Source organism: Phascolarctos cinereus, unplaced genomic scaffold (genome assembly GCF_003287225.1).
Source record: "Phascolarctos cinereus isolate Bilbo 61053 unplaced genomic scaffold, phaCin_HiC Scaffold_3;HRSCAF=262, whole genome shotgun sequence".
In the NCBI taxonomy this organism is placed as follows: domain Eukaryota; kingdom Metazoa; phylum Chordata; class Mammalia; order Diprotodontia; family Phascolarctidae; genus Phascolarctos; species Phascolarctos cinereus.
The window spans coordinates 257,872,274-257,886,660 of record NW_027555736.1 but is presented as its reverse complement, the minus strand read 5'-3'; the positions used below and the strand labels follow the sequence as shown (position 1 = coordinate 257,886,660).

Genomic DNA, 14,387 nt, shown 5'->3' with positions numbered 1-14,387 from the left:
TTAAGTAAATCTGGTGACTGACTATATGGGGCTTAAGATGAGTAAAGGGTTGAAGATGAGATGTAATCAGAAAAATAAACAAGAATGAGGTAGTTTGATACAGTGAAAAGAAGCGAAAGGAAGCTCCAGAATCAGAGGACTTCGATTCAAATCTCACTTTCGATATTTACTATCTGTTAGAGGAAGCTTGGTAACACAGAGGACCAAGAAAGCACTGGGCACAGATTCATGAAGACATGAATTCAAATCTAACCTCAGACATCTGCTAGCTGTGGGAGCCTGGGCAAGGGACTTCAGTTTGTATCTGCTTCAGTTTCCTCAACTATAAAATGGGGATCATAATAGCACTTACTTCAAAAGGTTGTTAAAGGAGTGTAAGTATAAAGGGCTTTTGTATAGTACCTGACACATAGTAGGCACTTAATAAATGCTTCTTTCTTTCCCTGTGTTACGTTGGACAAAATCACTCAATTTCACTGAGCCTTAGTTTCTTCATATATAAAATGCAGAAGCTGGGTCTCTGAGATCCCCTCCAGCTCTAGAACTACGGTCCTATGAGGAACTATGTATTTTTCAATATTCAGTATACTGTTGCTGATGTTGAGTCATTTCTGATTCTTTATGACCTTATTTGGATTTTTTTTTTGGCCAAGATATTAAGAGTGGTTTGCCATTTCCTTCTCCAGCTCACTTTACAGATGAGGAACCAAGACAAACAGGGTTAAATGAATAGCCCCAGGGTCACAGAGCTAGTAAGTGTTTCAGGCTACATTTAAACCCAGGTTCTCCTGACTCTAAGGCCAATACTCTATTCACTGCAACACCTAGCTACTCCTGCTCAGGGCAGTAGTATTAAGACCAGGAGAGAGGCAGAGTCAAGATGGCAGAGAAAAAGCAGGCAGTTGCTGAGCTCTCTCCGATTTCCCTTGAAACAACTTTAAGCCTCAAACCAACTTGTGAAGTAACAGAAACCACCAAAGGACAGGGTGAAACAATTTTCCAGTCCAAGACAACTTAGTACTTTTGCAGGAAAGGTCTCACATGGCTAAAAGTGGAGCACCCTTTGACCCAGTGCAGGCAAGCCAGTGGGAGGCCCCTAACCCCTGCACATATCAGCAATCGAGGTCTCACAGACCCGACTCAGAAGGCTGGCAGCACAGCAGGCTACCAGTCAGGCCTGGCAGGCTCAGAGCCCCAGGTAGCCCACTAGACTAGGCTAGTGGACCCCTAGGGCAGCTGCAAACCATTAGCTCCAGAGACCCCAGCACAGACAACCAGTGACCAGACCTCTTCCCTCCCCCTTGTCCCCACACTGCCAAGAAGCTTGGGACAGTGACCCCTGCATCCCAAGAGCAGAGCTCAACTTTAAAAAGTCACAAAACAGGAGGCAGAGACAAGATGGCGGAGTAAAAGCCATGACTTGCTTGACCTCTTCCCTGAAATCCCTTCAGATACCTGTAAAAAATGGCTCTAAACAAATTCTAGAGCAGCAGAACCCACAAAAAACAGAGTCAAACACATTTCCAGCCCAAGACAACCTAGATGGTTGATGGGAAAAGTCTGTTGTACTGGGTTGGGAGAGGAACCCAGTTCAACAAGCCTGCAGGCAAAGACCTGACCTCAGCAAACCCACAGCAGGCCTCAGGGTACTGACTGAATCACTAGTAGCTGTAGTGGTTTCCAGACATCTCAATACACAAATGCCAAAAACAATTTAAAAGCATCTATGGAGAACAGAAGAATTCATCACCAAACAGGAGATAGAGAACATTATGAAAAGTAAAGTAGATAATTTTGATTACATTAAATTGAAAGGTTTTACACAAACAAAGCCAATGCAACTAGGATTAGAAGGAAGGTAGAAAATTGGGAAAGAATTTTTACAACCAGTGTCTCTGATAAGGGCCTCATTTCTAAAATATATAGGGAATTAAGTCAAATTTATAAGAATATAAGCCATTCCCCAATTGATAAATGTTCAAAGGCTATGAATAGACAGTTGTCAGATGAAGACACTAAAGCCATCTATAGTCATATGAAAAAATGCTCTAAATAGTTATTTGATTAGAGAAATGCAAATCAAAACTCTGAGTTACCACATCACACCTATCAGATTGGCCAACATGACAAAACAGGAAAATGATAAATGTTGGAGAAGATGTGGGAAAAACTGGAACACAAATGCACTGTTGGTGGAGTTGTGAAATGATCCAACCATTTTGGAGAACAATTTCGAACTATGCCCAAAGGGCCATAAAAATGTGCATACCCTTTGACCCAGCAATAGCACTTCTAGGGCTATATCCCAAAGAGATCAAACAAATGGGAAAAGGACCCACATGTACGAAAATATTCATAGCAGCTCTTTTTGTGCTGGCAAAGAATTGGAAATTGAGAGGATGCCCATCAACTGGGGAATGGCTGAGCAAGTGGTGGTATATGAATGTAATGGAATACTATTGTGCTATAAGAAATGATGAACAGGCTGACTTCGGAAAAACCTGGAAAGACTTGTATGGTCTGATGCTGAGAGAAGTGAGAAGAACCAAGAGAACGTTGTACACAATAACAGCCACATGTGATGACTAATATTGATAAATTTAACCCTTCCCAGCAATTCAAGGATCTAAGACATCTCCAGAGGCCTCATGATGGAAAATGCGATCCACATCCAGAGAAAGAACTATGGAAGCTGAATCACTATCATTTTTTTTCTCTTCTGTTGAGTTTTGTTTCCTCTTTCTGATGGTTCCTCCTATTGGTTTTAATTTTTACTTAAAACTTCACTAATGTGAAAATATGTTTAACAGAAATGCAAATGTATAGCTTATATCAGATTACATGCTGTCTTGGGGGAAGGTGGTAGGAAGGAAGGGGGAGAAAAATTTTAAACTCAAAAACATATGGAAGTGATTGTTGATAAATCAAAATTAATAAATTTTTTTGAAAAGGGAAATGACAAAAAAAATTTAAAAATTAAAAAATTTTGGGGAAAAAAAAAACTTAAAAGGTCAGTAGGAAAGGTCTGTCAGACCTGGGTGAAAGAGGAGGTTGGTCCAGGCCCAGCCCTGGCGTAGTGAGGGGATCAAGTGGCTGATCAGAAGTGGATTGCAGGGATATCTTTGCTGGAGCTGAGGCAGGATTCTCTTGCTTTGCCACAGCTAGGATCTGGGTCACAGTCCTGAGTGGTGGTTCTGGGGTGAGGGAGCACTGGTGTAGGTGGAGCTTGTGGCAGCAGTGGACAGAGAATCTTCCCCAGAGCTCCAAGGCAAAAAAGAGTGCTTTGTGGTCACTCACAGACCAGAAAAATAGTGAACACCTCGTCTTTGATCATACCACCTTGGAAGAATTGAAAATTTACAGGTCCCTAGAAGTATCTCCGAAAACAGCTGCACAAAACCCCTGAGGCTTGGGACAGTACATTCTCCACAATGGAAGCAGATCCCTACCTTAACAAAGCGTTTAGATATCAAATACCTGGCTGGGATCATGAGCACACAGTGCAAAAAGAAAGTCAGATCACAGAATCTTACTTTGGTGACAAAGAAGATCAAAACACACAACTGGAACAAGACAACAAATCCAAAGCTCCTACATCCAAAGCCTCCAAGAAAAATATGAAATCAGCTCCAGACCTTGGAAGGGCTCAAAAAGAATTTTGAGAAGTAAGAGTAAAAATTGGGAAGAGAAGTGAGAATGATGCAAGAAAATAATGAAAAACAAGTCAACAGCTTGCTAAAGGAGACTCGAAAAAAAAATACTGAAGAAAATAACACCGTAAAAAATAGCCTAACCCAAATGGCAAAAGAGGTCCAAAAAGCCAATGAGAGGAAGAATGCCTCTAAAAGCAGAGTTGGCCAAATGGAAAAGGAAGTCCAAAAACACTAGAATTGAGCAAATAGAAGTTAATGACTTCATGAGAAATCAAGAAATTATAAAACAAAACCAAAAGAATGAAAAAATAGAGGACAGTGTGAAATAGCTCATCGGAAAAACAACTGACTTGATCCAGGAGACATCATTTAAAAATTACTGGATTACCTGAAAGCCATGATCAAAAAAAGCGCCTAGACATCATCTTTCAAGGAATTATCAAGGAAAACTGCCCTGATATTCTAGAATCAGAGGGTAAAATAGAAATTGAAAGAATCCACCGATCACCTCCTGAAAAGAGATCCCCAAAGGAAAACTCTTAGGAATACTGTAGCCAAACTCCAGAGTTCCTAGGTCAAGGAGAATATATTGCAAGCAGCCAGAAAGAAACAATTCAAGTATTGTGGAAACAAAATCAGAATTAAACAAGATTTAGCAGCTTCTACATTAAGGGATCACAGGGCTTGGAATATGATATTCTGGAAGTCAAAGGAACTAGGATTACAATCAAGAATCACTTACCCAGCAAAACTGAGTATAATCCTTTAAGAGAAGAAATGCATTTTCAGTGAAATAGAGGACTTTCAAATACAAGACTCAAGACAAGCATGAAGAGGTAAACAGGAAAGAGAAATCATAAGGGAATCATTAAAGCTGGACTGTTTACATTCCTACATGGAAAGATGATATTTGTAACTCATAAGACCTTTGTCAGTATTAGCGTAGTTGTAGGGAACATATATATAGACAGAGGGCACAGGGTGAGTTGAAGGGATGATATTTAAAAAATAGATTTAGGGGTGAGAAAGGATTGTACTGGGAGAAGAAGCAAGGGAGAGGTTGAATGGGGCAAATTATCTCACACAAAAGAGGGAAGAAAAAGCTTTTACCATGGAGGGGAAGAGAGAAGAGATGAAGGGAATGAATGAATGAATCTTATTCTCATCAAATTTGGCCTAAGGAGAGAATAACATATACAGTCAATTAGGTATGGAAATCTATCTTACCCTACAGGAAAATAAGGAGGAAGCGAATAAGAGTGAGAGGATGATAGAAGGGAGGGTAGACTGGGAGAGGGGGTAATCACAAGAAACACTTTTGAGGAAGGACAGGGTCAAAGGAGAGAACAGAATAAATGAGGGGTGGGATAGGATGAAGGGAAACATAGTTAGTTTTTCACAACATGGCTATTATGGAAGTGTTTTGCATGACTACACATGTATAACCTGTATTGAGTTGCTTGCCTTCTCAATGAAGGTGGGTGAGGAGGGAGGAAGGGAGAGAATCCAGAACCCAAAGTTTTAAAAACAAATGCTAAAAATTGTTTTGACATGCAACTGGGAAATAAGATGTACAGGAAATGGGGCATAGAAATCTACAGGAAACCTACAGGAAAATAGAATGGGAAGGGAATAAGGAGGGAGTTTAATAGAAGGGGGGCAGATCAGGGGAAGGGATACTCAGAATGCACACCATCTTGAGGTGGGGGGACGGGAGAGATGGGGAGAAAATTTAAAGCTCAAAGTCTTATGGAAATGAATGTTTAAAAATAAATTAATTAGTTTAAAAAAAGGTCACAAAACAGGCTGGAAAATGAGTAAAACAAAAGCAAACAAACAAAAGCCTTGACCACAAAAAACTACTCAACTGTACATGGCACCTACACAAAAACTAACCATGTGTTAGGGCATACAAACCTCAAAATCAAATGCAGAAAGGCAGAAACATTAAATGCATCCTTTTCAGATCATGATGCAATAAAAATCACATTTAATAAACGACCATGAAAAGACAGATTAAGCACCAGGGCCAGATGGATACACAAGTGAATTCTGCCAAACATTCAAAGAACAATTAATTCCAATACTATATAAACTATTTGGGAAAACAGGCAAAGATAGAGTCTTACACCAAATTCCTTTTATGACACAAATATGGTGCTGATATCTAAACAAGGAAGAGCCAAAACAGAGAAAGAAAACTATATACCAATTTCCTTAATGAAGGTTGATGCAAAAAATTTAAATACTAGCAAAGAGATTACAATAATATATCAACAGGATCATAAACTATCACCAGATATGCAGAGCTGGTTCAATATTAGGAAAACTCGACATAGCTGATCATATCAACAACAAAATCAACAGAAATGATACGATTATCTCAATAGATGCAGAAAAAGCTTTTGACAAAAAAACAGCACTCATTCCTGTTAAAAACAATAGAGAGGATGGGAAGAAATGGAGCTTTTCTCAAAATGATAAGCAATATCTTAAACCATCAGCAAGCATTATACGCAATGGAGATAAGTTAGAAGCATTTCCAATAAGATCACAGATGAAACAAGGATGTCCATTATCACCACTGTTATTCAATGTTATACCAGAAATGTTAGATTTAGCAATAAGAGAAGAAAAAGAAACTGAAGGAATTAGAATAGGCAAAGAAGAAATAAAGCTATCACTCCTTGCAGATGATGAGGGTACACTTAGAAAATCCTAGAGAATCAATTAAAAAACCCATCTGAGTCAAATCTGAGGGCAGATTTGAACTCATGAAGGTAAGTCTTCGTGACTCCAGGCCACTGCACCTGAAAATTTTGTACTTTACCTAGCCACCATCTCTCTTCTCTTTCTCTCTCCATACACATACATACACACACACACATGTTGCTGATGTTCTTCAAGTAAGAATGTTATCAGACTGTATGCTCCTAAAGGGCAAGAACATTGTCATTTTTTATCTATGTCTAGCTACTGCCTATGATAGTTTATTTTATCTTTCTTTGCCAGACCTGTGATTTCTTCAGCACAGGGAACAAGAAAGAACTTCCATTATCAATGCAGATTGGCAGTGCCTTTGCAAAATAATCTTAGTTACCTAGAGCACTGAGAGGAAAAGTGACATATGTGACATGCACAAAATCATTCTAACTCCAAGACCTGTTCTATATCCACTATACCACACTGCCAAATAAATGTTACTTCATATAAACTAGTATTTACTCAGCTATGTCCAAGGGAAGCATTCCAATCCCAGATGACTGACACATTTGTTAAGGCATGTATCTATGTATCTATGTTGTAGAGAAGGGAAATTCCTAGCTTAATAAAAAATTTCTAGTTAGGACATTCAACTCCCTTTGTCTTAGTGCTATGCTAATCAAGAAACCTTCCAATTTCATGACCTGGTTTTCTGAAATTAATATAATCACCGGGGGGAATGTCTTGTACAAACTATCTTCCAAGATACTAATTCATCTTCCACTGTAAATTAATAAATTAGCATTCTGGTTCACAAATCATTATTCTGCATGTTTGTGAACTCTGAAAGACTAAAGATCACATCCTGAAACTATCAACTACTCAAAATGAGGCAGTCATCTCTAGCACAGTGTTTTAAGTTAAATAAGTAAACTCATATTACACACCTTGAAGATAATTTGAATTCATCTTTACATCATAAAGCTTATGACTCTAATTCTGTTTTATTTAAGTTTCCATAAGCAATAAATGCTCTATTTTTTTTTTTGGAGGGGGGAGCCCAAGAATAAGAATAGCATAGTTAGGAAATAGGTAATACAGGCTAATTGTATTCTTTTTTAAGGCAATTGGGGTTAAGTGACTTGTCCAGGGTCACACAGCTAGTAAGTGTCAAGTGTTTGGTCTAAGGCTGGATTTGAACTCAGGTCCTCCTGACTTCAGGGCCAGTGCTCTATCAACTGTGCCACCTAGCTGCCCCCGCCAATTGTATTAACAAAGCAAAAAGAAGGTCACCGTAGTAGAGCTGAAAAAGAGCTAATTTTCTAGAGAAGAGGCAAGTTCAAGTATCACTTCTGTCACATGCTGACAAGTCACTTATTCTCTCAATGCTCTAGGTAAGTTTTCTAAGGTTGTAAAGAAGGTATTACTCTATATTGGGAGAGAGTTTCCATACACAGGAGTTCTCTGTACCAATGAAATAAAAAGTTCCTATGCCTCACAAAACAGAACCTAATCAATTCTCTTAATGTCTGCTTTTATCTGCAAATGGAATCAGCCATTCTCATTTTTCTAAATAAGTTTTTACTAATGTCTTTTGTTTTTTACATCATCAGTTTTCCCCAATGTCTTCCCCATCCCCTCTCTGAGAGCCATCCCATAGAATAGTATTTTTTAAAGACAAAAAAAAAGAGAGAGAAAACATTCAGCACAACCAATAATTGCACTGAGAAAGTCCCAAAACATAAGCAATGTACAACACCTGTGGAACTCCCACCTCAATGAAGAGGTGATTTAAGGGCATCTTCTCATGTCTCTTCATTTAAGTCATTCTAACACTCTTCTAAGAAGAAATTTTGTACCTTACCTGACTATATAGTTTAATGGACCCTCAAAACTATACAAAATGCTTTCAATGAGATATTGCTATTAACCCACACGTACAAAAATATTGGTGGTGGCAAAGAACTGGAAATTGAGAGGATGCCCATCAATTGGTGAATGGCTGAGCAAGTTGTGGTATATCAATGTAATGGAATACTACTGTGCTATAAGAAATGAGAAACAGGCTGACTTCAGAAAAACCTGGAAAGACTTGTATGGTCTGATGCTGAGTGAAGTGAGCAGAACCAAGAGAATGTTGTACACAATAACAGCTATGTTGTGCAATGACTAATATTGATAAACTTAACCCTTCCCAGCAATACAAAGATCTAAGACATCTCCAAAAGCCTCATGATGGAAAATGCTATACACATCCAAAGAAAGAACTATGGAATTTGAATGCAGATCAAAGCATACTATTTGCTATTTTTTTTTCCTCTTCCGTTGAGTTTTGTTTCCTCTTTCTGGTGGTTCCTCCTACTGGTTCTAATTTTTACTTACAACATCATTAATCTGAAAATATGTTTAATAAGAATGTGTATATAGCCTATATCAGACTGCATGCTGTCTTGGGGAGGGTGGTGGGGAGGAAGGGGGAGAAAAATTTTAAACTCAAAATCATATGGAACTGATTGTTGATAAATCAAAATAAAGTAATTAAAAATTAAATTAAATTAAAAAAACATCACTAATGTGAAAATATTTTTAATAGGAATATGTACGTAGAGCCTATATCAGATTGCACACAGCCTTGGGGAGAGAGGTGGAGAAAAATTTTAAACTTAGAAGTGTATAGAAGTGATTGCTGAAAACTATAAATAAAAAAGAAAAAAAGATATTGCTATTACAGATCATAAACTGATACAAAAACTTAAATTAGTGGAGCCAAGAAGGGATATTAAAAGCAAGCCAGGTGAACTGTCAACATTTCCCTCAAAACAACTTTAAAATAAAGCCACAAAAATCAAATTTTGGAGCAGTAGAGTTAACAAAAGGTCAGGGCAAGCCATTTTTCTGGCCTAAGAAAACTTGGGAGCTATCAGGAGAAGTCTGTGACACTTGAGTGGAGACCTATCCAGAGCTCACACATGCAGTGGCAGCAATACTGGTGGCAGCAGCAGCTTGATGGTAAAGGGGTTGGACAACTAGTCAGAAAGAGATTATGAGGGACCCTTTGCTGGGATTGGATACAGCTGGCACTGACTGGCAATTTTATTGCCTGTAAGTAATTCTGGGTCACAGTTTCAAGGCAAAGAAGAACCATAGAGCTAGTGGCGACAGGGGACTAGAGGCCCTTCCTAGGTAAAGACCAAAATGTAGACCAGGAGAGGAGTGACCATACCTGTCCTGGGACCTCCTCAGAAGCACCAAAAACTTGCAGACCCCCCAGAACTAGGCTCTGAGAACAGCAGCATGAAAAACCTGAAGCTTAGGACAGCTTCCCAAAGCCATCCCAAAGTAAGCAAAGCCCAACTTTAACAGTTCAAGGTCAAGAAATAGGCTGGAAAAATGAGCAAACAACAAAAGATTTTGATCATAAAAAGTTACTAGGGTAGCAGGAAAGACCAAGACACAAACCCAGAAGAAGACAACAATGTGAAACAAGAAATACAAAGCCTCAAAGTAAAATACTAATTGGACCCAGGCCCCAACAAGAATCCCTGGAAGAGTGGTAGAGGAAAAATTTGGAAAAGAAATGAGAGGGATGCAAGAAAATTACAAAAAGAGAATTTAACAGCTTGGAAAAAAAGGCACAAAAAATATTGAAGAAAATAACACCTTAAAAAACAGAATCAGATAAATGGTAAAAGAGGCACAAAAATTCACCAAAAAAAAGAACTCCTTAAAAAACAGAATTGGCCAAATGGAAAAAAAAAGGTACAAAATATTACTGAAGAAAAAAACTGGAATCGGGCAAATGGAAGCAAATAACTCCATGAGAAATCAAGAAATAATAAAATAAAAGAATGAACAAAATAGAAGAAAAAGTGAAATATCTCATTAGAAAAACTGACCATGAAAACAGAACAAGGAGAGATAATTTAAGAATTATTGGACTACTTGAAAGCTATGATATGAAAGAAAGAGCCTAGATATCATATTTCAAGATATGATCAAGGAAAACTGCTCTATCTTACATCCAGAAGATAAAATAGAAATTGAAAGAATTCACTGATCACCTCCTGAGATTTCTGAATGAAAACTCCAAGGAATATTAGAGCCATAATCCAGAGCTCCCAAGTCAAGGAGGAAATACTGCAAGCATCCAGAAAGAAACAATTCAAATCCTGTGGAGCCAGAGTTAGGATCAGATAAGATTTAGCAGCTTCCAGATTAAAGGAAAGAGGGGGGCTTGGAATATGATTTTATGTAAGGCAAAGGAGGCAAGGCTTACAACCAAGAACAACTTAATCCCTCCAGGGAGGGAAATGGATATTTAATTAAATAAAGGATTTTCAAGCATTCCCAATGAAAAGACCAAAGCTAAATAGAAAATTTGACATTCAAACACAAAACTCAAGAGAAGCATAAAAACATAAAACATGTAAAAGTATTCATAAGGGTCTCAATAAAGTTAAACTGTTTATATTCCTATATGGAAACAAATCATTAGGGAAGCTAAAAGGACTTTATATAGACAGAGGGCATGTGAGTTGATTATGTTGGAATGATCTTCCAAAAAAATAAAAAGATGAGAAAGAGGGATGCCCTGGAAGACGGGGGAAGGGAGAAGTAGAATGGAGAAAAATCTTCTCACATAAAAGAGGCATGCAAGGAAGAGCTTTTAAAGTGGAGAGGAAAATGGGGAGGCGGGAAGAGAAGATGGTGGCCAATGCTTGAACCTCACTCTCACTGGAATTTGTTCAAAGAGAAAAGAATACTACACATACCCCCCCCCCCGTTGTATATAGAAATGTAATTTACCCAACAGGGAAATAGGAGGGAGTAAGGAAATAAGAGAAAGGGGGAAATGGCGAGGTTATAATAAGAGGAAGGACATATTAAATCACTATTAATTAGAGAAAGGCAAATTAAAATAACTCTGAGGTACCACCTCATACCTATCAGAAGTGACAAATACTGGAGGGGATAATAAGTACACTAATGAACTAGTCCCAAAAGGCTATAAAACTGTGCATACCCTTTGACCCAGAAATACCACTACTATGTCTATATTCCAAAAAGATCAAAGAAAAAGGAAAAAGACTTATAAATACAAAAAATATTTATAGCAGCTTTTTTTAAATAGTAGCAACAAATTAGAAATTAAGAAGTTGCTCATCAACTAGGTAATGGCTGAACAAGCTGTGGCACATGATTACAATGGAGTATTATATCGTGCTATGGGAAATGACAAGGGGGATGGTTTCAGAAAAATATAGTAGAACCTTTGTGAACTTACACAAAACAAAGTGAAAAGGAATGGGAGATTATTGTGCACAGTAACAGCAATGTTGTAATGATCATAAACTGTGAAACACTCGGCTACTCTGACCAACAGAACAGTCCAAGACAATTTCAAAGAACTTGTGATGAAAAACAAAATGCTATCTACCTCCAGTGAAAGAAATGATTAAATTCTGAGTGCAAACTAAAGTATAATTTTCTCACTCTTTATTCTTCTTGCTTTAAAAAATATACAGCTAATATTTCTATATGTTTTCTATATGTTTTGCATGATTTCACATTATACTGCCTGCCCTTCTCACTGCATAGGAGAGGGAATGGGAAGGAGGGAGAGAATTTGAAACTTAAAATTTAAAAAGAAAAGAAGGCTAAAAATAAAACATTTTTAAACATTAAAAAAATTAATCACCTCTAAAAAAACTTAAATTACATTCTCCTACTTAAGCCACAAAAGGTAACCAAATAAGAATATAATTGGCAAATGCCAGCAAGATATAATACTGTTGAGAAAAGAATAGCCCTCTATTTTCACTCTTTCTACAGACTATTATTGCTACCATGCGCATAAAGTAATTTAACAGTAAAATCTATATGATGCAATTTTTGAGGAAAAGATTCCCCTGGGTAATCAATAAAGAGAATCTAGAAAAAGAACTCAATCTTGTAACCTGAGCCAGGAAATAATTAGTCACTGAGGCTTTTAAGCTTAGAACATAACACATATCTCTGCTCTGCAAATAAGCAGAAAAATGGTAATATTACTTAAACAAGAACGCAGAGTGATAGGATTTAGAGCTAGAAGGGACCTTAAGAGATCATTTCCTCTAACCTTCATATTTTACTTATCTGTAAATAGTCATAAGACTATTATCCTAGTCCATAAAGACTGCAAGTCTTTCCCAGGGTCACACAGGTAGCAAAGCTAGGATTAAAAACACACTATATTCTTCTACACATTATTTTGGGGTGGTTACAGCATAACTGTTGAAACAAAGCCCATAAACTATTCTTAAGAAGTTCAGCCAATAATGAGCTAATGCAGTACTGTAAGAGCTCAAGTAGAAATGGGACACACAAAAAGATCCCTGTGGGTTGCACATTAACTTAGAAAATAACATATCAGCATTTTTTATGTTCTATTGTAAATTTGTTAAATTTTGTCAATTCTATTTTAATCCATCATAACCTTGTGTTTGACACTAAGGTATAGGAGTGACATATGTAATAAGTGGGCTGCTGCTCCCACACACAACCTCAGCAGCCATAATCTCAGCAAATCCCTCCAATTTAGAGCTTTCAAAAATAGGAATGAAATAGTTAATGCAATAAGGAATATAAATCCAAAACAGGAAAAGATGGTAAAAATCAAGTGGATGAAGAGAGCCAACACGAGGGAGACAAGCTTCAAGAATGTTAACAGCAAGAACACAATTTTTATTTTTCAGAATATTTATCAAGAATTACTACCACAAAAGCAGCTATGTGGTGCAGTGGATAGAGCACCGGCCCTGAAGATGGGAGGACCAGAGTTCAAATCTGGCCTTAGACATATAACTCTCACTAGCTGTGTGACTCTGGGCAAGTCACTTAACCCCAGTCACCTCACCAAGAAAGAAAAAAAAAAAAAGAATTACTACCATAGACAACTGTATGAGAACCTGTATGAGAACCAGCAGTTATCAAGCCTTATTATTCATTCCCCAGCTATCCTGACTACACAAATAAAATTTGGAAAGGGCTGAGAATTAATTTGTTATGATAAACTAACATAAATGAAACATTATAATAGAAGAGAAATTTCAACATTTTCATCCGTCTTTAAAAGAAACCAATATCCAATATGTAAAGGAAAAGTGAAGTAATAATTTTTTTCAGAAAATGTTGAGAGATTGTCACTTCCACATACATACTAACCAATGTGATCAAATCAGAAGAATTCTTTTGTCAGGCTTAATTATTAAGAAAGTATATATATATAGATATATATAGATACACACACACACGCATGCATATATATATATATATATATGTGCATGTATAACTATTTCATAGGTATTCTAAGAAATATCTTTTGTCACTGTCTCAGTTAACTCATTAAAATACCCTCTTATTCATATGATTCACTCTCCAGATTAGTTCAATTTCTGTTAAACCCTTTTGGTTCTAAGTTCAGTATCTTCTGGGAAAAGTCAAGAGGAGTTCAAATGACTTCAAATTAAATTCATAGGCCTTTATTACCTTCAAGAGAAGTTAAAATTTCTCTGGGTAAAGCTGAAACATAATAGGCCAATGTAGATCCTCAGAAAGAAACAAAATATTCTGGGAAAACAGGGTAGTACTCAAAAACAATAGAATCTCCCCAGGCTTCTCAAAACTGGGAATGGTACAGATCTGTTGAGGAAATTCTAGGCCAAAATGATGCTAATTGAAATCCAAGAGTAGAAAAAAATGGCTGACAATAAGAATGCCTTGTAATATGTCTCCTAAATAAAATTATTCAGTGTCATTCCTTTTTTTAAAAAAAATGGAAAAATTACCACTTCATGTTTTGCAAGCTGGTCCTATGTATTCTTTTATAATGCAGGTTAAGATGTACAGTTTTGCTCAATCCCTAATCCTATAATTCGAGCTACTTTGAACTTAAGTATGAGGATGGTAAATTAGGAACAGCAGATAGCAATTAACTCCCTATTATGTCCAATACAAAGATAAAATGTTTGTTTGGAATTCAAAGCCCATCAC

The 14,387-nt window shown here is 37.1% G+C and overlaps 1 protein-coding gene across 8 annotated transcripts in view; it reads right to left on the bottom strand.

Annotated features, from left to right (window-relative positions):
* The window catches only part of BAZ1A (bromodomain adjacent to zinc finger domain 1A), a 196,055-nt gene that overhangs the window by 58,305 nt on the left and 123,363 nt on the right, over positions 1 to 14,387 (bottom strand). The window lies entirely within an intron of this gene.